This window comes from Arctopsyche grandis, chromosome 6 (genome assembly GCF_051622035.1).
Source record: "Arctopsyche grandis isolate Sample6627 chromosome 6, ASM5162203v2, whole genome shotgun sequence".
Taxonomy (NCBI): Eukaryota; Metazoa; Arthropoda; class Insecta; order Trichoptera; family Hydropsychidae; genus Arctopsyche; species Arctopsyche grandis.
Genome location: NC_135360.1, coordinates 11,609,314 through 11,631,245, shown reverse-complemented (window position 1 = coordinate 11,631,245; position 21,932 = coordinate 11,609,314). Strand labels below are relative to the sequence as shown.

General features: G+C 32.5%; 1 protein-coding gene across 1 annotated transcript in view; it reads left to right on the top strand.

Moving 5' to 3' along the window:
• Positions 1 to 9,958, top strand: part of Pop1 (POP1 ribonuclease P/MRP subunit) — a 95,491-nt gene extending 85,533 nt beyond the window's left edge. The window contains exon 5 of the transcript XR_013260700.1: positions 9,946 to 9,958. The gene's annotated coding sequence lies outside the window, so the exon portion shown is untranslated. The remainder of the gene's footprint in view (positions 1 to 9,945) is intronic.
• Positions 9,959 to 21,932: the final 11,974 nt, after the last annotated feature.

The following is a 21,932-nucleotide window of genomic DNA, read 5'->3' as shown; positions in this document are numbered from 1 at the left end:
AATTAATTCTCATTGAAAATTTGACATTTTGAGTCAAAATAAGTTATTTTTAAATTACTTATTACATTTGCCATTTTGCGCGGTTTGGTCAACGATGGAAATTTCAATCCATTTTGATAGTTCGATGGTGAAAAAGAATCATAATAGACACGTTAAAAAATGCAAACATTTTGGACATCTTGACGTTTAGTGGTCAGTAATTAAATCATAACCTTATATGATTTCCTTTCCACTACCCTCCCGTTTTGTCAGATTTTAATTGTTTATTATTTTTATTTTCAGAATTATCATGGGAACATGAAAAGCAGACGATTTTCTGAAAATAACGCTTCACCAATAGAATTGAGGCGGAGGGGGGGGGGGGGATTATTTTCGAGTGAATCGGTGACTTTGAATTCTTGTTAATCAGTCAAAACTTATCATGTTTTCCAAAAGGTTCATTGATAAAAATCGAAAATTCATGTTTTTCATGTAATACAATATGCATATGCATATACCACAAAAAAACAATTATGTGATAATTTCAAAAAACACAAAAGAAAGTTTCAAATCTATTTTTAATGTTGTTTTTCCCCGATGTATACATATATGTATGTATAATACATCCTTACATATAAATTATGACATTTAAACGTTATACGACATTCCAATTTCCTCTCATAACGTTATTTCTGCGATGTGGTTTTGATGAAAAATCTTGATGAAAGGAAATGAATAAAATTTTCCGCAGGAAACTCTATAGATAAACACTCAAGAAAACTCTTAATTATTTTTCGTTTTCTTTGCGGAAGATTTTCTTTTCTGCCACTGATGAAAATGTTTTTTCTCACCCCTCCTCTTTCATTTCCCTTTAACCTTACAAAATGTAGGGTAATCGCTACTAACATGGACTTATTTAAATTCAAATCACGTATAGCGAGGATTTGCCGCCAGCTGCTGCAATAAAGCGAAAATAACATTGGATTTCGTAAATCGTTCAAAACATAAACTCTATTCGTCGTAAAAAAGAAGCGCACAGATCACTTTTTTTAAGCGTGTAGTGGCTTTTCCCCGTCCGCCATTGAAAATCGACCTTAGTTGAAGAATTCAGCAACAATAGAAATAGAACATACAGATACAGTAAAGAGAACATCTCGAGTGGTCCTCGTCAGATCTTCACGAGAAAATTCCGCACGAGATATCCGGACAATGTTACGAGAGCCCATTATATCTTCCGCCAAAGAATTTGAAATTCTTTGCGAAGTTTTCCGCAACTCGCTCGAATTTCATACAACTAAAAAAGTATCTAATAATATCTATTCAAAGTCGGACAAAACATATGAAACTTTGTTTTTATTTTTATTTTTTTTAAACAAGTGAATCAGAAAGTCTGAAATGGCAATCAGTAATAAAATATTTAGGAGTAAAGTTCGATAAAAGAATGAGATGGGCCCTTCAATTTGAGGCAGCAAAATGCAAGGCGATGCGTGGTATATCCTCAATATATCCAATATTTAAATATATAATATATATATATATATATATATATATATATATATATATATATATATATATATATATATATATATATATATATGTATATATATATATATATATATATATATATATATATATATATATATATATATATATATATATATATATATATACCCAATATTTAAAAAATATACCCTTTACAAGCTCCAAATAATAAAAAATAAATCCCTAAAAATAATTTATAACACACCCATACATACTAACCAAAAACAACTACATAGATGCTTGTAGGCATACATGCCATACATGCATAAATACATAATACATATTATGTATTATGTATTTATCGCAACTACATAATGCATAATATTCCGTTAGTCATAGACATTACTAAAAAACTAACCAGTAGATTCTATGACATCACTATTAACAACAAAATGTCTATACCCTTCAGGTATAATAAACACAGATTACCTGAAAACAATTTGCTTTACATCGTAGAGAGTTTTTAGTTAATATTATGTATAAGATGTATTATGAGAATTTATAATTTATAGCCAGCAGCATAGCTCGGTCGTTAAGCTTCTGCTTAGCGTCAAGAAGGTGCCGGGTTCAATCCCTGAATGAAAATGAATTTTTCAGAGTATGCTGTTGGTCAGACCTGGATTTGTGACTCCAAGTTGATAGTTCCCTATCAATTTTCAATTTCATTGTTGAAACGGTTCCCGAAACGGTTAATTTGCGAGTTTTTCAGTGTCTCGCAATTCAACGACTTGTAATAAAAATGCTGCATTTGTATTTGTAATTGGCCAGGAAGGCGCATTGGGATTTACCTGTAAGGCCTTCCTGGTATATATGTAAATGAATAAATAAATAAATAAGCATTGTAAATAGGTTTTTGAGCTCTTTTTACTATTATGCTGTACAAAAATATAATTACTAACAACAATAAAATAAAATTGTAAAATAGAAAATGATCAGTAGATCAGTAGCTATTAAATTTGATATAAGATTGTGAACATAATTTAGAGGTAATAAAAAGAATTTAAAAATCAATACCAAAACGAAATATAAAATGTGTGTATCAATATTTATAATATAATATACAGGAAGTACTGTTTTATGTGATCGCTATATTTATCTAGCGAAATTCGATTAACTCAAGTACGTATCGATTGGGTATCTCGTTTCAAGAATCTGAGATCATTTTGAAGTATTGCTCCATCAATTCTGCGAATATTCGAACAATACGCAACCGCCAAAAGCGATTTTAACGCTCACGATAAATCCGACGAACCAAAACCACACCCAATTCCAATTATTTACACAATGGGAGCGCGTTCCAAATATGAATAAAATAATGAGAGAACGTTGTGGGATAAAAACACTCGCAATAAGCCTACGACGAAACGGCCGTTTGCAAAATTAATGAAACGTTATAAATTCGGACGGGGAGGGCACCGAAACGGTTAACGGATCGAACGCAATTTTGACACAGTATTAATCGTTACGACAGCTAACGCTTTTTACGTTTGATGGATCAAATAAATAAAAAATAAAAAATGAAAAAAATGGGACACGATCTGCGACTACGTGTTGACCTTTCATGTTGATTTACTCACTTTGCCGCAACGTATTCGCAAATTTCCATCATTTATCAAGCGTAAAATATTTCACAAGCGAGGGAGAGAGGAAGAGGGAAGGCGATGGGGTATGTTGAGATGAAAAAGCTTGATTTTTGCGAAGATAAATCGAACTAGTCACGTTGACAAGAAAAATGGTCTTATAGAGAGAGTAACGTATAATTTAGTACCGAAAGCCCGGTAAACCGATCGCACACGCACTTTACCTATTTATTGCCGTCTTTCAATTAAATTAAAAGGGTCTAAAACCCGTTGAAAACCCTACTCCATTTGAATCTCGAACTGGATTTATGTCGGCCTGAAAACCACGTCCGGTTTCCGGTTATTACTAAACCGTGAAAGATTCCTATTCACATCGAGCGATATAAAAGTTAGTCCGGGAACTAGATATACATAAATTATGAATATATACTACCTTAATACATTTGTACGAGACAAAAGCTTTCATTTATCACGGAATAAATCTTCAAAGAAATTCCTATACCTATGAAATACATACATATGTATGTACTACCCTTATTTTTTGTACAGGTGGAACTTTGCTAATTCGAACAAAGAACTCCCCCATATCTCCCATTATAGGTATTTATATAAAGGTTTTTTGAAAGTGTATTGTTAAGTTAATGGACGAATAAAAGTTTGAGAGATTTAATTGTAGAGTTTTATATGAAACTGTGTTCGAAGCAGAAGTCTATTCTTCGTGGGTAAACAAAAGATATTATATGTAAATATACAAACATTTGTTACTACCGGTACTACCGAAAAACTCACTCACTATCGGTAGTACCGGTGTACACCGGCGTTGATTTATTTAAACAATTTCATTAAAACATGCCGCTGATGGGCGAGTGATCAGGAATTGTATTTTATTTTATTTCTCCAAATATACTGAATGTATGGTCTTCATACATATATTTTATATTATTTGACAGTTAATACTTGATAAAATGATTTTTACAGATAATTAAAAAAAGAACCTGTCAGACTTTGCATTATATTGATTTAAAACACACATTTTAAACTGGATGCTTGGAGTCCAGCACAGTGATTAGCAGATTTTTGTAGCAAAAGTAAGGCAAGTGCTAATTGCTAATATGAATTAATCAATTATCGTTTATAATTACTGGTTTTAATCTATTACTACAAATATTTTTTAATTATTTATTTTCTCAATTACAAAATAATATGTTGAGTCCTTCTACACCGCGCGAATTTCCGATCAGTGAGTGTCAAAAAAAAGTAAATGAATTTTTGTGTGGAGGGGATAGCTTTAGCTTTTTTATATTATATACATATACATACATAAGTATTAAAATAATTGTCAAGTGAAAAAAATAAGTTTCCGCGTATATCAGAAGGCGACAAGGCTTCTCTTTGTTAACAGTCTGTTATAAATCAATATATGTATTTGGAAATAGTCTCGGGTACGGTATTGTCAGCATACTTTATCTTTGATTTTAAATTTATGATACACTTAGCGGCTCCTTTGAATAGCAGGTCCAAAAGGATGTTGAGTGCTAATCTATACAAAATAGCCGATACAATGTTTTCTTCTAAATTCAACTAACATGAAATTGAAATGATTATATTTCGGTACTACCGAATTTTGGGATAAAACCGGTAGAACTAATTTCGGTAGTACCTTTATTGAAATCCAAGTATACACATATTAAAAAAGGTGGAGCTGAAAAAGGCATGGATATTTTCAATATTTTCTGCTGAAATTGACGTATTTCATAAACCCAATTCGTATAATTATATTTCTTTGTTTAATATACAACAATGCAAACATTTCTATCGTCTTATAAAGAAAATAAAATTAACATTTTAATTTGATTTTCTTTATTAAAATAAACGATTATTTAATTGCGTTCCTTTTGTGTATTAAATTGAATTTTTTTAAGGATATAATTTTTATTTGACTCATCATATTATTAGTGAAATTCTATTTATAAGCTATGTATTATAGAGAATGTTTGATGAGAATACATAAAAACGAATTGACGTCATCATGTCGTTTATTTATCACCGACGATCAAAAACGTATGAACGATGGACAATCTGTTACAGAAATGAAACAGTACACTAAAATCTTTGTTTATCTAAATCGACTAAAGGTTCGTATATCAGCATAGCTCAAGCCGGCAACTACATTTAAACAGCGGTACGAAAACTATTCTTTTGTACATTATATATGGACACATTCATTCGTGTTCCGTAATGTGTATGTGCGTATCCGAAACAGAAGCAATTACTACGATCTATTCATATTATACATCAGTACATGCCACTGAAACACATTAAACAGAATCCGGGTTTCTTTGGCCATTGTGGAAATATTTACGCACGACGTGACATCATAGTGGTGAGTGCATTCGTGTTGAAGTGCTGTCATGCACATATGAATATTTTTGGATACGTCATATTGAGACAACTTTGACTCGACAAAACGACTCAAGCAATATTGCTCTGTGTGGTTGCGCTTTGTAATGTAAGGCGATTTTACCTTGGTCTCGTACAAAACAAGTATAAATGAGCCAAAAACGGCCAGTGTTATATTGCACGAATAGAAGTCGTCGTTTCCGTGCAGTTCTGTGCCGACGTGTGTTGAAGTGCGATATAAACGAACTTTTAAAGGGTGGTTTGGAGTTGTATAATATTGTTGCGTAGGGGTGGGTTGAGGATCCAAATGAAATGTCAAAGTCGCTTCACAGCATTTATTGAATGATTCAGGAGGTCCACGCGCAGCCAGCGCTCGTTCCAGAATACTCTCTGTACCAAGTGTATCTTCTTTTAAAGGGCAAGTTGCTCACTACAGCTTCCCCGATCCGTTTATTTATCCATTGTTTAGGCACGTACAGTTTTACAGTCTCACGCTTTCAGGCATATATGTACATATGTACAGTCTCACGCTCTCGTCCAGATTCTGAGAATTCTACCAGCCACTTACGCGTCCCGTTAGGCCAATTCGGGGGTCTCCATTGTTAGCCCCCGAATGCACTTAGACAGCGGATAATCCCCATAACATTCCCACGTTACAATACGTTAGATTAAATCCCAACGTTAATAATATTGCACCATATAATAAATCGAAATCCGCTTAATAGAACCCATACGTAAATATCGTGTCAAATATCGTACGACAGGATTGTAGGGTTAAAATTTGGTTCAGAATAGTATGAGAATCATTCAAGGTGTCAATTATTTTTTACACCACTACCCAAATCAATCGTAACCGACCTTTTGGCACCTCCAAATTATATGGGACGATAATCATAAATTTATAAGTGTACCCTTTCCTTTACTAGCGAATAAAATTTCTCGATTTTCCTTCCCGTCAAATCAGATTTGACGCAATTTACACATCTTTGGAGGCAAAGGGCGATGCCGTCTCCGAAGGACTTTGCATAGGTAAAATATGACAGGATTACGAATTGACAGAACGGGGTTATCCATGCTCTGACCCTCTTCAATTATGATCGCGCTGTTGCTCCACCAGCCAAGGACAGATGGGTGAGATAGTGCTACAAAAGCCACAAGATGCTATCGCTGATGGGATACTCTGGGTGAATTCTCTGCGACCTTTTATATTTCTTCCTCGCTGAATGGGCACCGAAAAAGTCGTTTAAGAAAAATGTAGGAAAATATTATCTTGGATGTGAATATGTATATGAATAATGCAAAACAGTATGTAAATATATATAGCATTCAATAAACATGAGAGCATTTATCTGAGTTGCTCCTTATGTATCATGTTGTGCACCATGTATAATGGCTATATATATTTATGATACTATGAATTGACATTTAAAATTAATTTTACACTTTCAATTTCTATCACTATATAATTTTACACTTTCAATTTCTATCACTATATATATATGTATAATTTCTATACTATATAAAGCTGCAGAGCCATTATTCATTTTACTTTGCGTTTGTAGGGCACATTGAAATTCCTCGGCACGTGTAATAGATTTATGTTGTTCAAAGGACTTTTTCTTTGTTTTGAAAAAATGTCAATCGGGCATAAATAAGAAAAGTAGCCGTATTAAATTTATGAGAGTTTTCAAGTTTGCAAAATTTTAAATGAATAACAAGCAAATCGATTTATACCTACGCATAATAGAAAATTGTGCCCAGTTTGCTGCTTTTTCAATACAAAGGAAAACATTAATTAATGTATATATTATATGTATACATATGTATGTGCTATGTCGGTACTTTATAATCGAACGCTGTTGAATATGTTATTGAAATTACATTTGGATGCTGTCATCAAATTTTAGTTCATTATACGTCGATTACGGGATCGAGACTAGACATTTTTAGAAAAAATTGCGCTCTTATGCAGTTTTTTTCAATATAATTTTCAAGAATAATGTTAAGCAAAAATAGTATAGTACGCATACAATACGGCACCCCGACAAAGCCGCGCATGACAATAATGCGCCGACATAGCCGCGTAGTACAAAAGTAAATTCCTATATATAGGTATTGTAACTTGGGAACATGAGAGAGAGTATCCACTATCCAAGTGCATTCGTGGGTGAACAATACAAATTATTTATTTACGATTATGCTAGCGGGACTCAGTAAGTGCCCGAACAAAGGATACGCTGGGGTTCTCACAGAATGGGGCGAGTGTAGGTTGACCTACGTGACTACACTATAAATACGCCAACAGATCGGGGATGCTGTGCTGGGCAACTTGTCATTTATAAGGAGGTACACACGGTAGATCAGCTTACTCTGGATTGAGCAGTGGTTACGTGTGGACCTCCTGAATCGTTCAATAAATGCTGCTAAGCTTTATTCAACGATTGGCCTTTCATTTGGATCCCGAACCAACACCTACGCAACTGTATTAAATTTTATATCCAATAAAAATTAAAACATACTCATTATTATACATAAAAAAAGAGTCACGTGGGTGCAAAATTAACAAAAAAAAAAGCCTAATTGAGGACTTCATACATTTCACAAAATTATAAAATAATATTTGTTTTGTGGAAGTTTCCGATTGAAATGGAAATAACTGAAAATATTTTTTTAAAGGATAACACTGAACACTGAACTGTAGTGGAATATAAAGTAAATTCCGACAAAATATAAAAATTAAACCGCAATATATCTTTATGACGGTTCTAGTTTTAGCCTAGGACGTCCAATGCTTTGTTTAATATTTCGAGTCCTTAAAATAGTTGCATTCGGTTGCTTAAAGTTAGATCTTTCGTACTGGTGCTGCTCATTTTTTTTCCAAATCTCCTAATTTTCTAAATTTCTGTTTTATTAAGTTAAATAAAATTTTCTAGTTTTGTTTTGCGCGGATATGTCAGTAGTCTTGTCGGCGCGGTAATGTCGTACAAGGCTTTATCAGGCAACCATACTATACTTAAGGAAGGGCCTTACATTAATATAATAGATATATAGTTAAAAACATTATATGCAATAATATGTACAATATGAGTGAACTTATTTTAAGAGAAGAATATCAGAAATAAAATATTATACTTATCCAGTATGCTCAATAAAAAAAAGCATGCGTTAAAAGCCTGGGGTAGGGTATGAGCTCAATGGGTCACTGTTCGAAGAAGAGTGTTATATCTTTTCACAGTTTTATATATTTTCATTGTTAATTCATGTATGTACATAATTTGTGTTATTAAAATACCTATCACTCCTTTCATTTCTCCTGTAGATGAAAAATTACCATCACAAGCAACAGATTGTTGAGATCGATCACCTAACATGAACATTTTACAATGTTAGTTTTTGTTCATCATTTGTTCAATGATTTGTGAAAATGAAATTGATAAATTTACAAATATCAAATTTCTTAATTTTGAAATTTTTTAAATCATTGACTTTAACAATTTGGTGCCCTTTCTATCGCTCACCTGAGGCAAGTGCCTCGCTCGCTTCACTCTCGTACCAGCCCTGATCGATACTATGTAAGTCTGGCTCTTCCTCTTGTTTACTCCACGCTTCATGAATATAAATTTGTAGAATTTCAAATGGTTTCTCACTCTTTAATTAGTGATCCATTTCTATATTCAAAATTTAGGTACAGCTTCAATGGCGAATATTGCAGTTATATAATATACAGATAATATATTTGCCGCCTCATTGTACAAGTTTCCACTGTATAAATACGGATAATGAAAACTAAACTTCTCACAAAACGGCTTATGATTGTCGACTTATCGTTTGCATTCCTACGTATTATATATTAAATTTATATAGATAAAAATTAAGGTAGGAATTAAATAGCAATCTTGAAAATTAAGTCAAAAACATGCCCAATCCGATGCATAGATTAAAATAAATTTAATTTACGGCGTCTGAAATTCAATGGGCGATGATAAATCGGAATAGAATGCAAAGAAAGGAAAGCGGTTCTGATTTTCCTGAAAAATTCAGGGTAAAATTGAGACGAAAATGCGAATACAAAAAAAGAAAAAATCAACCTAAAGCTTTTTAAAACACATAAATAAAAAATCAAGCGCGTTGACGATGAAAGTGGCCGGGGAAAGAGAGTGAAAAATGCGAAGAAGAGTGACGATCAAAGACGAGATGAGTTTATTTGAACGTGTCTATTTTTATGTTTGATAGCTCCATCAATTTAAATAGCAGTCAAGTCAATGTTTCATCGCTTTCAGTACACAATTTATGTGATAAATCGTTAAGAACGGCCATCTAGATATGATTAAAACACCGAATCGAATCCGCACAGCTGTATTGCGTTTACACAGTATGCGATTATATCCACTGAACGAGAAGATATCGGGAAGAAAAAGACAATAAAGGAGGAAGTGACGTTAAGCTGGTTATCCGAGTAAAGGAATTGATCCTAGCGCCGTCGTACAAATGAAAATCTGTAGATTACGAGGATATAAGAAACTGACAAACAATACGGGATATTGTACATACATATGTAGACAAATAATAAGCGTCAGATAGTGGGTTATCTCCGGATCTTGGAATTTTGTAAGGCATTAACGACGCGTAACGCTGATAAAATGATTTGATATTTAACTGTCAGTTGAAACAATGGCAAATGTCAAACGACGTATGTGATATTTGATTGCGCTGTAATTACGTATCAAAATTGACTTTATGTATGTATTCGACTTGATTTCCATAAACAATACCGTAATTGAGTTGATTTTGATTGCTTGCATTAAATTTCAGTTCCCATTTTATACATACATACATATATGAATATATGCATATGTAGAACATATGCATATATTCAAAATATAGATATATTGGTGATTTTATATGAAAGTTTTCGAGATGGTTCCATATGAAATTGAAACAACTAAATACAGTCTCATAAAGAAAAGGGAAACCATTTGAGACATATTTTTCCCGAGTTATAACAATGAAACTTAATTAAAATGTAAATAAAAAATGTAAGTATGGTTTTTTACTTTATTTTTCTAAAAGTTATGCAATGTACGCTACCGAATTGATATTGCATCACGTACAATCGTTTATTTGGTTATTAATAAAAACGAATAGATTCTATTTGCGTGTCTCAATTTACATTAATAAATTTAATATTACGTCACAAAATAATTTAATTTTTCAAAACTCCTACAACATTACACAAATAGAATGCTTAATTATCGGAAACGTACTAATGGTAAATATTATATGTATAAAGCTTAAAGTGAATATTAATTAAAATATGAACGAGAGTGGATTAAATACATATATCTCGTATAAAGGAATCAATGTATGTATGTATGTAAGTACCCATTTTGGAACAAATAACTACTTGAAAAATATACAATAATTTCTGAGCTTAAAGAACTTGAAAGCTTTTAAATATTAATAATTATAATTGCATTGTAAATAATAAATTGAATTTTGAAATGAAATATTTTCGTTTATGAATAAACGATCAATTTTCATGCGACACTTTTGAATATTTAATATTTTTAATTGCTGGAACACGCATTACATAAAGAATGTAAATGATATATTCCCATCAATGTAATGTACATATGTATATATATATATATATATATATATATATATATATATATATATATATATACATATTTTGAAATAAAGTTTTCAGCAAAATAAAAAATTTTCATATTAATACTGATCATAAATGTATAGCAAAATTAATTTACATACTTGAATACATAATGTTTCTTTATAAAATTAAAATGAAATCATGATAGATAAGACTATTATTTTCAATACTAATTTTCGATATTACCCGAGGAATAACCCATAAAAAGATAATTGGACAGTATATTAATGACTTAATTTATAAAATAAATTATACAAGAATTATAATTAATTTTTTAAACAACAAAGAAGAACAAGTGAATGAATGGTGATTGTAGATTTATCATGGTATTGAAACAATTGAATAATTTAAAATTTTATTTAAAAAAAATCACAATTGAATCGATTGATGTTTGCTTGTATGTACATATGTAGATATTGTATTAATAAATTAAAATAAAAAAAATAATGGCGATTAATCAAGATTATAATAATCAATTAACAAATGAGAAATTCAATCATTAACGCATTATATTTTTGTACTAGTATTTTATCACATGTAAATAATGTCATATTTTTAAACCTGATACAAAACACACAAAGCTATTTATGCGATTAAATAATTTCAACCGTTATACTATTTAAACACAAAAACAACGAGTAATAAACATAAACTTTCCCAATTGAAATTTCGACGTGAAAGACTTTGCACAACTAAATTTGCAGTCGACCGTGAGCACAATGTATCCTTTGAACGTCACACAAACTTGTTGCTCGCCATCGGACACAAGCTACCCCATTTAAATTTTCACCACATCTTCATACGACACACATACAAGAATATACGAGCATATATTATTTAAAATATAACCTGTCGGCTAATCCATCACGGGTGTGCGAGCACGTGCACCTCGAACACAAAATCAACAAACTGGAAAGGAGAACACGACCGCTCTCGGCACTGGGAGACAAAGTCCGGGGCACATAAAAAATGTCAACAAACAACAAAGGGATGCTGCGTGGGTGGGGTGCAGGTTGGCGTCCCGACGGGGGCGCGCCTCTTACTGAGTGTCCCGTCCATGTTTCGGGATCGGGACGGGACGCGCGCGCTGCCTATTGCCGTCGGCGTCGGATTGCGAGAGGGGACTCCCCGGGATCCTCGGGATGCGGATCAAATACCCCGCCCCCCCCACCCGTGGGTCGGGTGGGGGGTAGAAGTCCTCCCCTGGTGTGGCAGGACGGGAGGGATGAGGGATGCGATCGAAACCAGGACGTCGACAGCGCATCCCGTGTTTACAATCGTCTACACAATGCACTTCTGAATGCACCTCCTCCTACCTCCCTCTCGTTGAGCCTATTCAAAGTTGTCTTCACATGTTGGGTACGTTCTCGTTGTATTATGCGAGTAGGTCACATCGAGCTCTATGTATGTACATATGTATATGTTCACCGAATTAAAGTTAACCGACATCGGTAGTGAGTTTCGTTGAAATTGGTTGTGAAATATACTGCTTTCATTTGTATAAACCAATTTTTGGAATAGGCGCATGTAAAAGAACATACAACATTTAATATCGAGTGATGGTCATTGAACGACAGAATACTGCACAAAGTCCAGTCCACTCAAAGTACCTACATATATTTGTTTTCCATATTTAGAGGCTATATCTCCTGTCCGTCTATCCTGGCTGAGTTGGGCCTTCATGCTCCAGAGAGCGTGATATGGACTCGCCATCGTCCCCCTTTTCACACTCCTTTGGCTAGAACTGTGGCTTTTAGTTATTCTCCCATTCCTCGTGGCCTCCGTTTCTTAAATTCACTGGATGGTGCCATTGACATTTGTCACGTCTCTCTTCATTCTCTGCACCACTTCCTAAGTTATGGAAGTCGCGACCATTTAGAAAAGTTGAGTTAGTTTATTTAATTATGATTTTATCAAGAATTATTTTTACTATGTCATGATTTATTTAGTTATCTTTTCTTTATTTAGTTTGTATATTTGTATATATAATTTGTTTATTTAACTTGTATTTTTTCCTTTTGTACTTCTTAATCTTTTTAGCACACTCGTCACTTTGGAGCAATCTGTTAGACGAGTGTGCTTGAATAATTGATGTTGTAAAAAATAAAATAAAATAAAATATAGAACGCTGTATGCTTGTCGCAACCAAAAGTTATACATGGGTGAGAAGTATGGCAAGGGTAGTTGATACAATGGAGATAGTAAAGGGATTTACATGGGCGCGTCACATTGTTAGAAAAGCGGAAGAAAGAAGTGTTCGAACGGTATCCGTGAGGATGTGAAAGGGTGCAAACAAGACTACAGGAAAGATGGGTAGACGAAATTAGGAAAATGTGTGGACAAGATGTATGAGAGTTGCGCAAAACAGAGAGGAGTGGAAGCGTGTTGGAGAGACCTTCATCTAGCAGTTGATGGCGAATGGCTGTAGATGATATTTTTTTACCAGAACGAACAAAACTTTAAGAACAGCGTGTCGGAGAGGCCTTCAAACAGCAGTGGATGTCGAATGGCTGTAGATGATGATATTTTTTTTACCAGGACTACAGAACTTTAAAATACATACGTATAGCTAAGTGGTTGCTTAAGTAGTTAAGTAGTATAGCTAAGTGGTTGCGTTAATGTTAACCACCGAGAGGTCCCGGGCTAGAGCTCTGGTTTGACCTCTATTGAAAAGAATCTATTCGGAATGATTCTGCAGTGCTGCTGGTCACACTCGGATATTCGTGAGTCCAAGTCGATCGATTCCTATCAGAGTTTTCCTATTTATCAGATTTCATTGTTGAAACGGCTCCTCAATTTGGAACTAACCTACTATTTGAATATAATTTCAAACTTGTAATCTATAAATTTATATATTAACCGTTATATTTAAAAGTCCATTTTTCTTCATTTCGAGAAATATTTCGCAAAACATTACATATAATATTTTGCGTTTAACAATATTTTAAATTACTGTCGAACTGTAAATACGTTTATTCTGCTTTTCCAAGATTCTGGACATATTGAATTAAAATAAGTGATAACAATTTGTGAATAAAGTCTAACATAAATAGTGTTTTTGAACTGAGAATCGTACTTCTGGCACTTTCAAAGACATATGTACAAAAAACCAAATGTGTCGTTTTGGCGCATCTTGAAATAACACCATGTACATACATATGTATATATGTATATAGTATTACTCTGTTAAGGTTTATCCCAATGGATCGATAATAGAAAAAAATGGGTAATGGATAGTGAATAAGTGAAAAAGGTTGACAGTAATTTAGATATATGTATTACCATGAATTTTTATAAATTGAATTCCGTCAGAAAATCTACTCTGTGGTATTTTATATTAAAATCTTTTTTGGGAATTAACAATATGTTTATAAAATGTTTAATGTTATTAAAGAAAAACGAATCTGTACTCGAGTTGTTATGCTAGTTCGTTAGAACTAATAATGTTAAGGGTTGTTGAATTAATTAAAAACATGTGGCTTATTTGATGTGCAATACAATTAAATGTTTTCATTAACGACAACGAATTTAATATGTAAAATATTGCCTACACATCACTTCATTTCAAAATACATAAAACATGACACATCGTTAGCATCAATAACGTCTATCGAAAGTCTCGTCGAACAGTTGTGATGCAAATTGGATATCTGTATGGAAAATTTATGTAAATAAGTTCTCGTAATACTAATGGAGAATCTCCGAATGAGCAAATATCGTATTTTTATAAGCTTTGGAAAATGTAATTTTCTCAAATCTAGTCCCAAAAATCGAGTAGGTACATTGTTTGTTAGTACATATGTACATACATACATATATATTATATTAAATAAATCGTATATTCATTTTCATCAGTAGGTGCTTTTCAATAGAATTTTATATGCAAAATTATGGTGCAAAAGTTTGAATCAAATTGATTGATTGAATTTTTCTGTTAGAATTCTGCTTACAAATTGTATTCTAAGCAACACCTAAAAGTTTTCTCTTCTTGGAAAACCTCCATCTACACTCTAAGTGCATTTGATATATGTATGTATGTTTCTTGCATATATGACAATAGAATAGGCGATATGATTTTATGAAAGATATTGTATACAAAAATAATAAATTAATTGTATTATGTAGTACTATCACATGTTAGCAACACAGTTTTATCTTGAGTTACACCGGATTTATTACTTATACCCGAAGATATGATATCGGCAGCTTCAACAAGCTCGAGTGTAAAGGACATATCGAATTTCCCCCCTATTGACAAATACGACCCTCGACATTTACTGTCTGTTTATTTTCTGCAAATGGCGATGACATGAACTTGTTTATTGTTTTCTCATCACAAGCTTAAATTTGTATATAATTAAACGAAAATATGTATATTATTTTAGGCCCCGACCACACAATTCCGATCACTGAATTTAATTAGCAAACGATTCGGCTTTATTGAATTTCGTAATTTATGCCAGTTCTCAATATAGCTTAAAGTGCGAAAATTGCGGCAAAAGAATACGAAAAGCGGCCGAAATAACGAAAAAAAAGGGGATACTTTCAAGTAGACCGGATGGAATTCTTAAGGGCCGTTTACTTCCAAATTACTCATCTCGAACTTGATTAGCATAAGACCTTTTCCTTTTCCGCAGTAGAATATCAATTATGTTCAAGAATGCGAATAAATTTATCCCCCTCCTGATTATTTTACAATAAACCACGAGGGCTCGACTTGATCATATTAAATGATATGTTATATCAATTTTTATTTTAATTTAGGTATAATATAAGGAATAAAATAAAGTAACTCAACCTCAAAAGCTATTTTTATCGTCTTGTATAATAAAATGAATTTAAAATGATATACTTCAATGATTTTATAGTGTATTTAAAGAAGAGATATAAAAGGAAAATATGTACATATAAATATAAAGTTTAATGTTAGATGAACTTTCATTCTTGAACTCGACAATAAACCTGCTTAAATATGCATAGGTTATTTAGAATTGTATATGTATTTTAAATTCAAATTAAGTCGAAACGTAGCTCTTTAACTGCACTGAAACGATGCTGTCTGTTTATTTAAATATCAGAGCATTTCAAATTTGCTACAGGAATGTAATGTATTACATATATTTTACATACATACATATATAACGAGACGGTTACGACAACAAGGAATGCCATTAAAAACTTAGCACCCTTATAGGAATTTTACAGGTGATCAACTTTGTCAAAGGCTCGAGTAATGAACGACTTAGTAAATTATTCCTTTGAGCAATTATAACATCGAAGTCTGTCAATACTACATACATATGTACCTACATATGTGTATATATTTAAAAACTAAAAAAGTTGATCAACATAAACAAATGGTAATATTGATGGGAACTTTCATTTTTGCAATGTTGAACCAAATAATGGCTTTTCTTTTTAGTATTTACTAAATTTTGTATGTTACCTACTTTAATTTGTACGCATTTGGTACTTCATTTACGAAGTATTAATATCTTGATTACGAGGACATCTTATAATGCATTTAATTTGATACACAGTACAATTGGATTGATTCGATCGTCAAAACTGCCCTTTTACATACGCTATCAATATTGAGTGTTTTATTTTGAGCGTTCAAAAACCAGTTTAAAATCTCAAACGTTGTTGAGAGATTCGTCGTATATAATGACGAGAAGAGAACAAGAGAAAAATTCAAATCCATGACCATTTTGTACCTTGAAGGCTTTACTCTAGTGGCAGCTGTTAGTAATGATGAGCCCACAGACAATTAGAGAAGCGTCATTAAGGTCTCAATGATAACGGCCTTGCCATGAGATGTACATAAATAAAAAGAAGAAGGAATTTCAAATGCAGGTTCTACATACTTAGATTCAAAGCAAAGCCTGTCAAAAAATCCTGTCAATTAAATATTTTTCGAAGAATCTACATAGGCCTATAATCTATATAGCCACAGCGTGTTGAATTGAGCTATTCCATAGCAGTGGATAGGTCGTGGGTTCAAGTTTCGGCTAAATAAGCTGCTCGACCGGTCTTGTGGTTTTTAAAAAACACAGATCAACCGTCTCCTGTTAGAGTTTACCTATTTTTTTTTAGCTTAAATCCAATAAATCAGTGTCCTCTCCCTCAGTTTCTCGATAATTTGAGCTATTAGCATCTCGAATTTGTTGAATATTATAAATGCTACCCACATTATTTATTTCTCTCAAATTTGCTGGGTATCAGAATTTTGTTGATTGTCCATAGATGTCTCTATTGGTATTCTATGTACTGTTATGTTTGAAAAATTGTTATTCTATGTACTGTTATGTTTGAAAAATTGTTATTCTATGTACTGTTATGTTTGAGTAAAGTGCCTTTTTATTTAAAAATATTATAAAACTGTTTGTCGAGCCGAATTCAATACATTCGTTGGTTAAAACTTAATTAATTAAATCTTATTTTTACAAATATGTATATTTTTACAGAATAAGTAAAAACAATGTGGATTATAAGTTGGGGATGAGAACTGTGCGAGAAGGTCTTGAATGAAACCTTATTTGTTTAATAGCACAGGAAGCACCTATGTAGATAGGTAATGGAAAACTCGACGAAAATACATAGCATATTCCTGTGAACAACATAATACAATTTTGTATCAACGTGTACCTGTGTACTGCCATCTACCAATATATCGTAGAATGAAATAGCCGTACTAATTTTTAATAATTTTGTATATATTAATATATAAATTTTAGCTGTGTTTTGAAATTAAAATGTTTACACTGTAAAAACAACACCATCAAAACGCTTCCACACGATACGGTAAGAAAATCCGAAACTCGCGGAAAATTGGCGTCAGATGTTGACTAGCGCTCGAGGTTTTATGACGGAATAGATTAACGAGCAGGTTTTGGGTTTCCCGTCGGCTTGGCTGGAGGGTGGGCGGAAAACACCCGGGGGGTGGGACTGTAAAGGGTTAAGTCCCAGGTGGTGGCAGACGATACTACCGAGTATTTTATACCACCACCAGATGTGGCCCATCACAGCCCCTCGAGAATGTGGGTAGTTGAGCCAGCTCCACGTGCGTGATCACCCGTAAACACACACACCCAAACCAAGACTGAGTGGAAAATGGGGTGGGGAGATGATAGGTAGAAAATTCATTTTCACGCGCACAACAATACTCGCGCAGTGAAAGTTTTTCTTCGAGAAAATGAAGAGGCGCTCACGTCTGAAAGGGAGTCTATTGAAATGTGGCTCGTTTTTTATTTATTTTTCGCAACGTTGTTGTTTGTTGTAAATTAAATTCGGAGTGTATAAACTCATTCGTGAATATATTTTTGTGCAAAAGTAACATATTGAAATTTTCATACATATACGTATATAATTTTTGTCTCGTAAAAAAACGGGAATGAGTGGCAATAATTTCAAATGTTTCCTCGTCTCCACCTGCGTTGTTAAATAAAGAAAAACAATTGAATAATTTCAAACGTATTCGCTGCCTGCGTTTTAAGATTACTCGGGAACGGGAAAAATGGGAACGGGAACTGGAATTGCATGCGTTGTTGTGGCATTGCAACGCATGCCGGGTAGCTAGTTATATTATAAATACATGTCCATATAAAAATTGTTGACATTATGTATTTTAGTATTATTCCAATCAATAGTCATAGGGCATACACTAGGGATCCCAAATATTCGTCGACTCCAACTATTCGATATCGAATAGTAAATCAAGATCTATTCGAATATTCGAATATATTCGAAAATTAAAAAAAGGTAATTACATACATATGTACTAAGCATAAATTACATTATATTTATTCATTACATTATATTTACATTAATTTTTCAGAGTATGTAATTGGTCAGACCTGGATTTGTGACTCCAAGTTGATCGTTTCCTATCAGAGTTTGCCAATTTTCTCTGATTTCATTGTTGAAACGGTTCCCGGAAAAAAAATTGGCTAAAAATCCTTCCTACCTACTATGTCACCACTATTTGAAGTATGATTGATGTACAATAAAATTTATGTACAATTCATAGATGTCTCGTTAATTTGCGAGTTTTTCAGTGTCTCGTAATTCAACGACTTGTAATAAAAATGCTGCATTTGTAATTGTAATTGGCCAGGAAGGCGCATTGGGATTTACCTGTAAAGCTTTCCTGGTATATATGTAAAAAAAATATATATATTTATATGTATGTAATATATTAAAATTAATAAAACTTAATTTTAAGTAAATTTAAAAAATATATAAAACTAAAATACACACATAAAATATAACATAAAAATTTATAAACTCTTTCTACTGTTATTAAAGATGCTCTATTTTTGCTTAATTCTTTGATTGCGGTTTCAACGGGAGTAAGAAGAAGAAGAAGAAGAACATCAATTAAAATTTTCAAAATATCATTTTCATTCTTGGAAACAGTATTGAAATTAAATTCTTTTATGTTTACACTTTCGTAACTTGAATAAATCGTCTTATCATAGTTGCCATTGAATTCCACCTCGTTTTTACATCCAATAATAATTTCAATTTTTTATTTCCTTTTTTCATTATGATTTCTTCTAAAAATTTATATTTCGGAGGTCACTTCTTAAATATTCGTATTATTTTTCTGATGTTTTCAAAAATTTCATAGAGATTATTATCGATCGAAAAGTGATTTTCTTTAAACATTTCTGTATTAAATGAATAAAAATCCGTTTCTTCACATGTAGTCATTTCATTTTCCTCATTATCTTCATTTTCATCACAATTATCCCTATTACATATTTAATTTTCTTCATAATCGTCGGCTTCTTCGTCATCACTCTTTTCATATTGATTTTGTGTATTTATTTTATAAAAAAATATATACACGAATAATATTCGAATAGTTGATGAAATATTCGAATAACGAATGGCTGAAAAATCAGACGAATAATTCGAATACTCGAATATTCAAATATTCGATTGGGATCCCTAGCATATACTGAAGAAGTACGTTTCCTAAAAAAAATACGTTTCATAAGATTATATTTTGTTTTTAGCATAATAATTTCACAGTTCACATTTCACCACAACGAAAAATATTTATGAAATTTAGCAGGGTAAATACATATACTATTACAGTTATTATATTTGTCTACAAGATAATGTACATACATACATAGATAGACTATTGAAGTAAAATAATTTAGTGGTTTTAATTATATACACACATAGAATCGTTTCAGTAATAAAGTTGGATAAATTTAATGCATTGTAATAGAAGACGACTAACTTTAAACTATGTACATAATATCTGAGTTTAAATCGGCAATTTTCATTCTACATACAGTCGATCGATCTACATACATACATATAATACGAAACGACTACTTTAGATCTTGTATATTTATACCATATATTGAATCTACATGAAAATACAAATGTATATACATAATGTGTTCATTCGAAGGAGTGAAAGCGCTGAAAACGCAATAGTAAGGATTGGAGAAGCTCAACTGGTTCCCTAGGGAGCCCTAGGGACCAACAGCAGAGCCTGCACAATCTGAAAATGGATTTCATCGGTTCATTTAACCATCGATTGGTCTTCGTGCCTATGTTGTGAAGATTGGAATATAGAACTATCGTGAATTCAAGTTAAAAAAGTCATTTTTTTAGGTATAATAAAATCAACATATACATATTGCATATCAAATTTATATTTGTATTTTTAATAAATGTATATTTTTTTTATATAAACTTTTGGATTCAGTACAAATAATGTGGAGATATACTCCATACAGAGTAATGAAAGTAATACCCGGCAACCGAAAGGGTTAAATAGCTGAAATGGTAGTGGACGGAATAGACAGCTTTAGCCTTAAACCGAGGATATTCGTTATACTGGGTGGTATACATACATACATACATATATCAAACTGGTATATCAGATAGGACGAGTGAGAATGGTGGAGGAAATTGAGGTAGTAATAAAATACATGTGGATACGTAGTTGTATACGGAATAAAAAAAATAACCTTTTCTCCAGACAAAAGTCGATATTTCTATGGAATAATTCATATTCCGGGCAAAAACTTTGTTGAAAAATAATCCATGGGCTTTAAATCATGCGATGCGGTCGTTGAAAATGAAACTTTTATTTTACAGTTTGCTCGTTTTTCATCATCTGAAATTTTGCGACTGAAAGAGAATGAAAATGCGAACTTTAAATCACTTTTACGATTATTTTACAATAGGAGATTTTTACAATAGGAGATAGGAGAAATTTTCAGAGCACGGTTGGACTCAAATATGCATTTGGAATAACGTAATATTAAATTTGAAGACATTAACGAAACTGATGATGCGATATGATAGCGGAATTTATTCATTATTTAGGTATTTCACAGAATCAAAAGGGCCAAACGCCTTGAAACTAAATGAAAGCTTAAGCCCGAGCTTTGAGCCGAAGCTTTCGAGTCTCTCGAAGGAAATTGAACGGGCTAACTTTCACAAATAAACTTTATTTTCACGGTTATTTCAAATTAAATACCTTGAGGGGGAATTTTCCCATTGTGAGTACCGTCGTCGTCGTCTGAATAATATTATATTAAATTAAGATTATAATAATTGCGGAACGTCGGTAATTGGATGCTAGACAACTTGGATGTCCGACTGTAGTGTTCAGTCCATAACCTAAAATGCAAATTCCGACGATAACAATAAAAGATTCTCGCTGGGATGCGAAAGGCTTTTTGGTAAACAGCCAAGCAAATTCACTTGGAACCTAAACGTTTTAT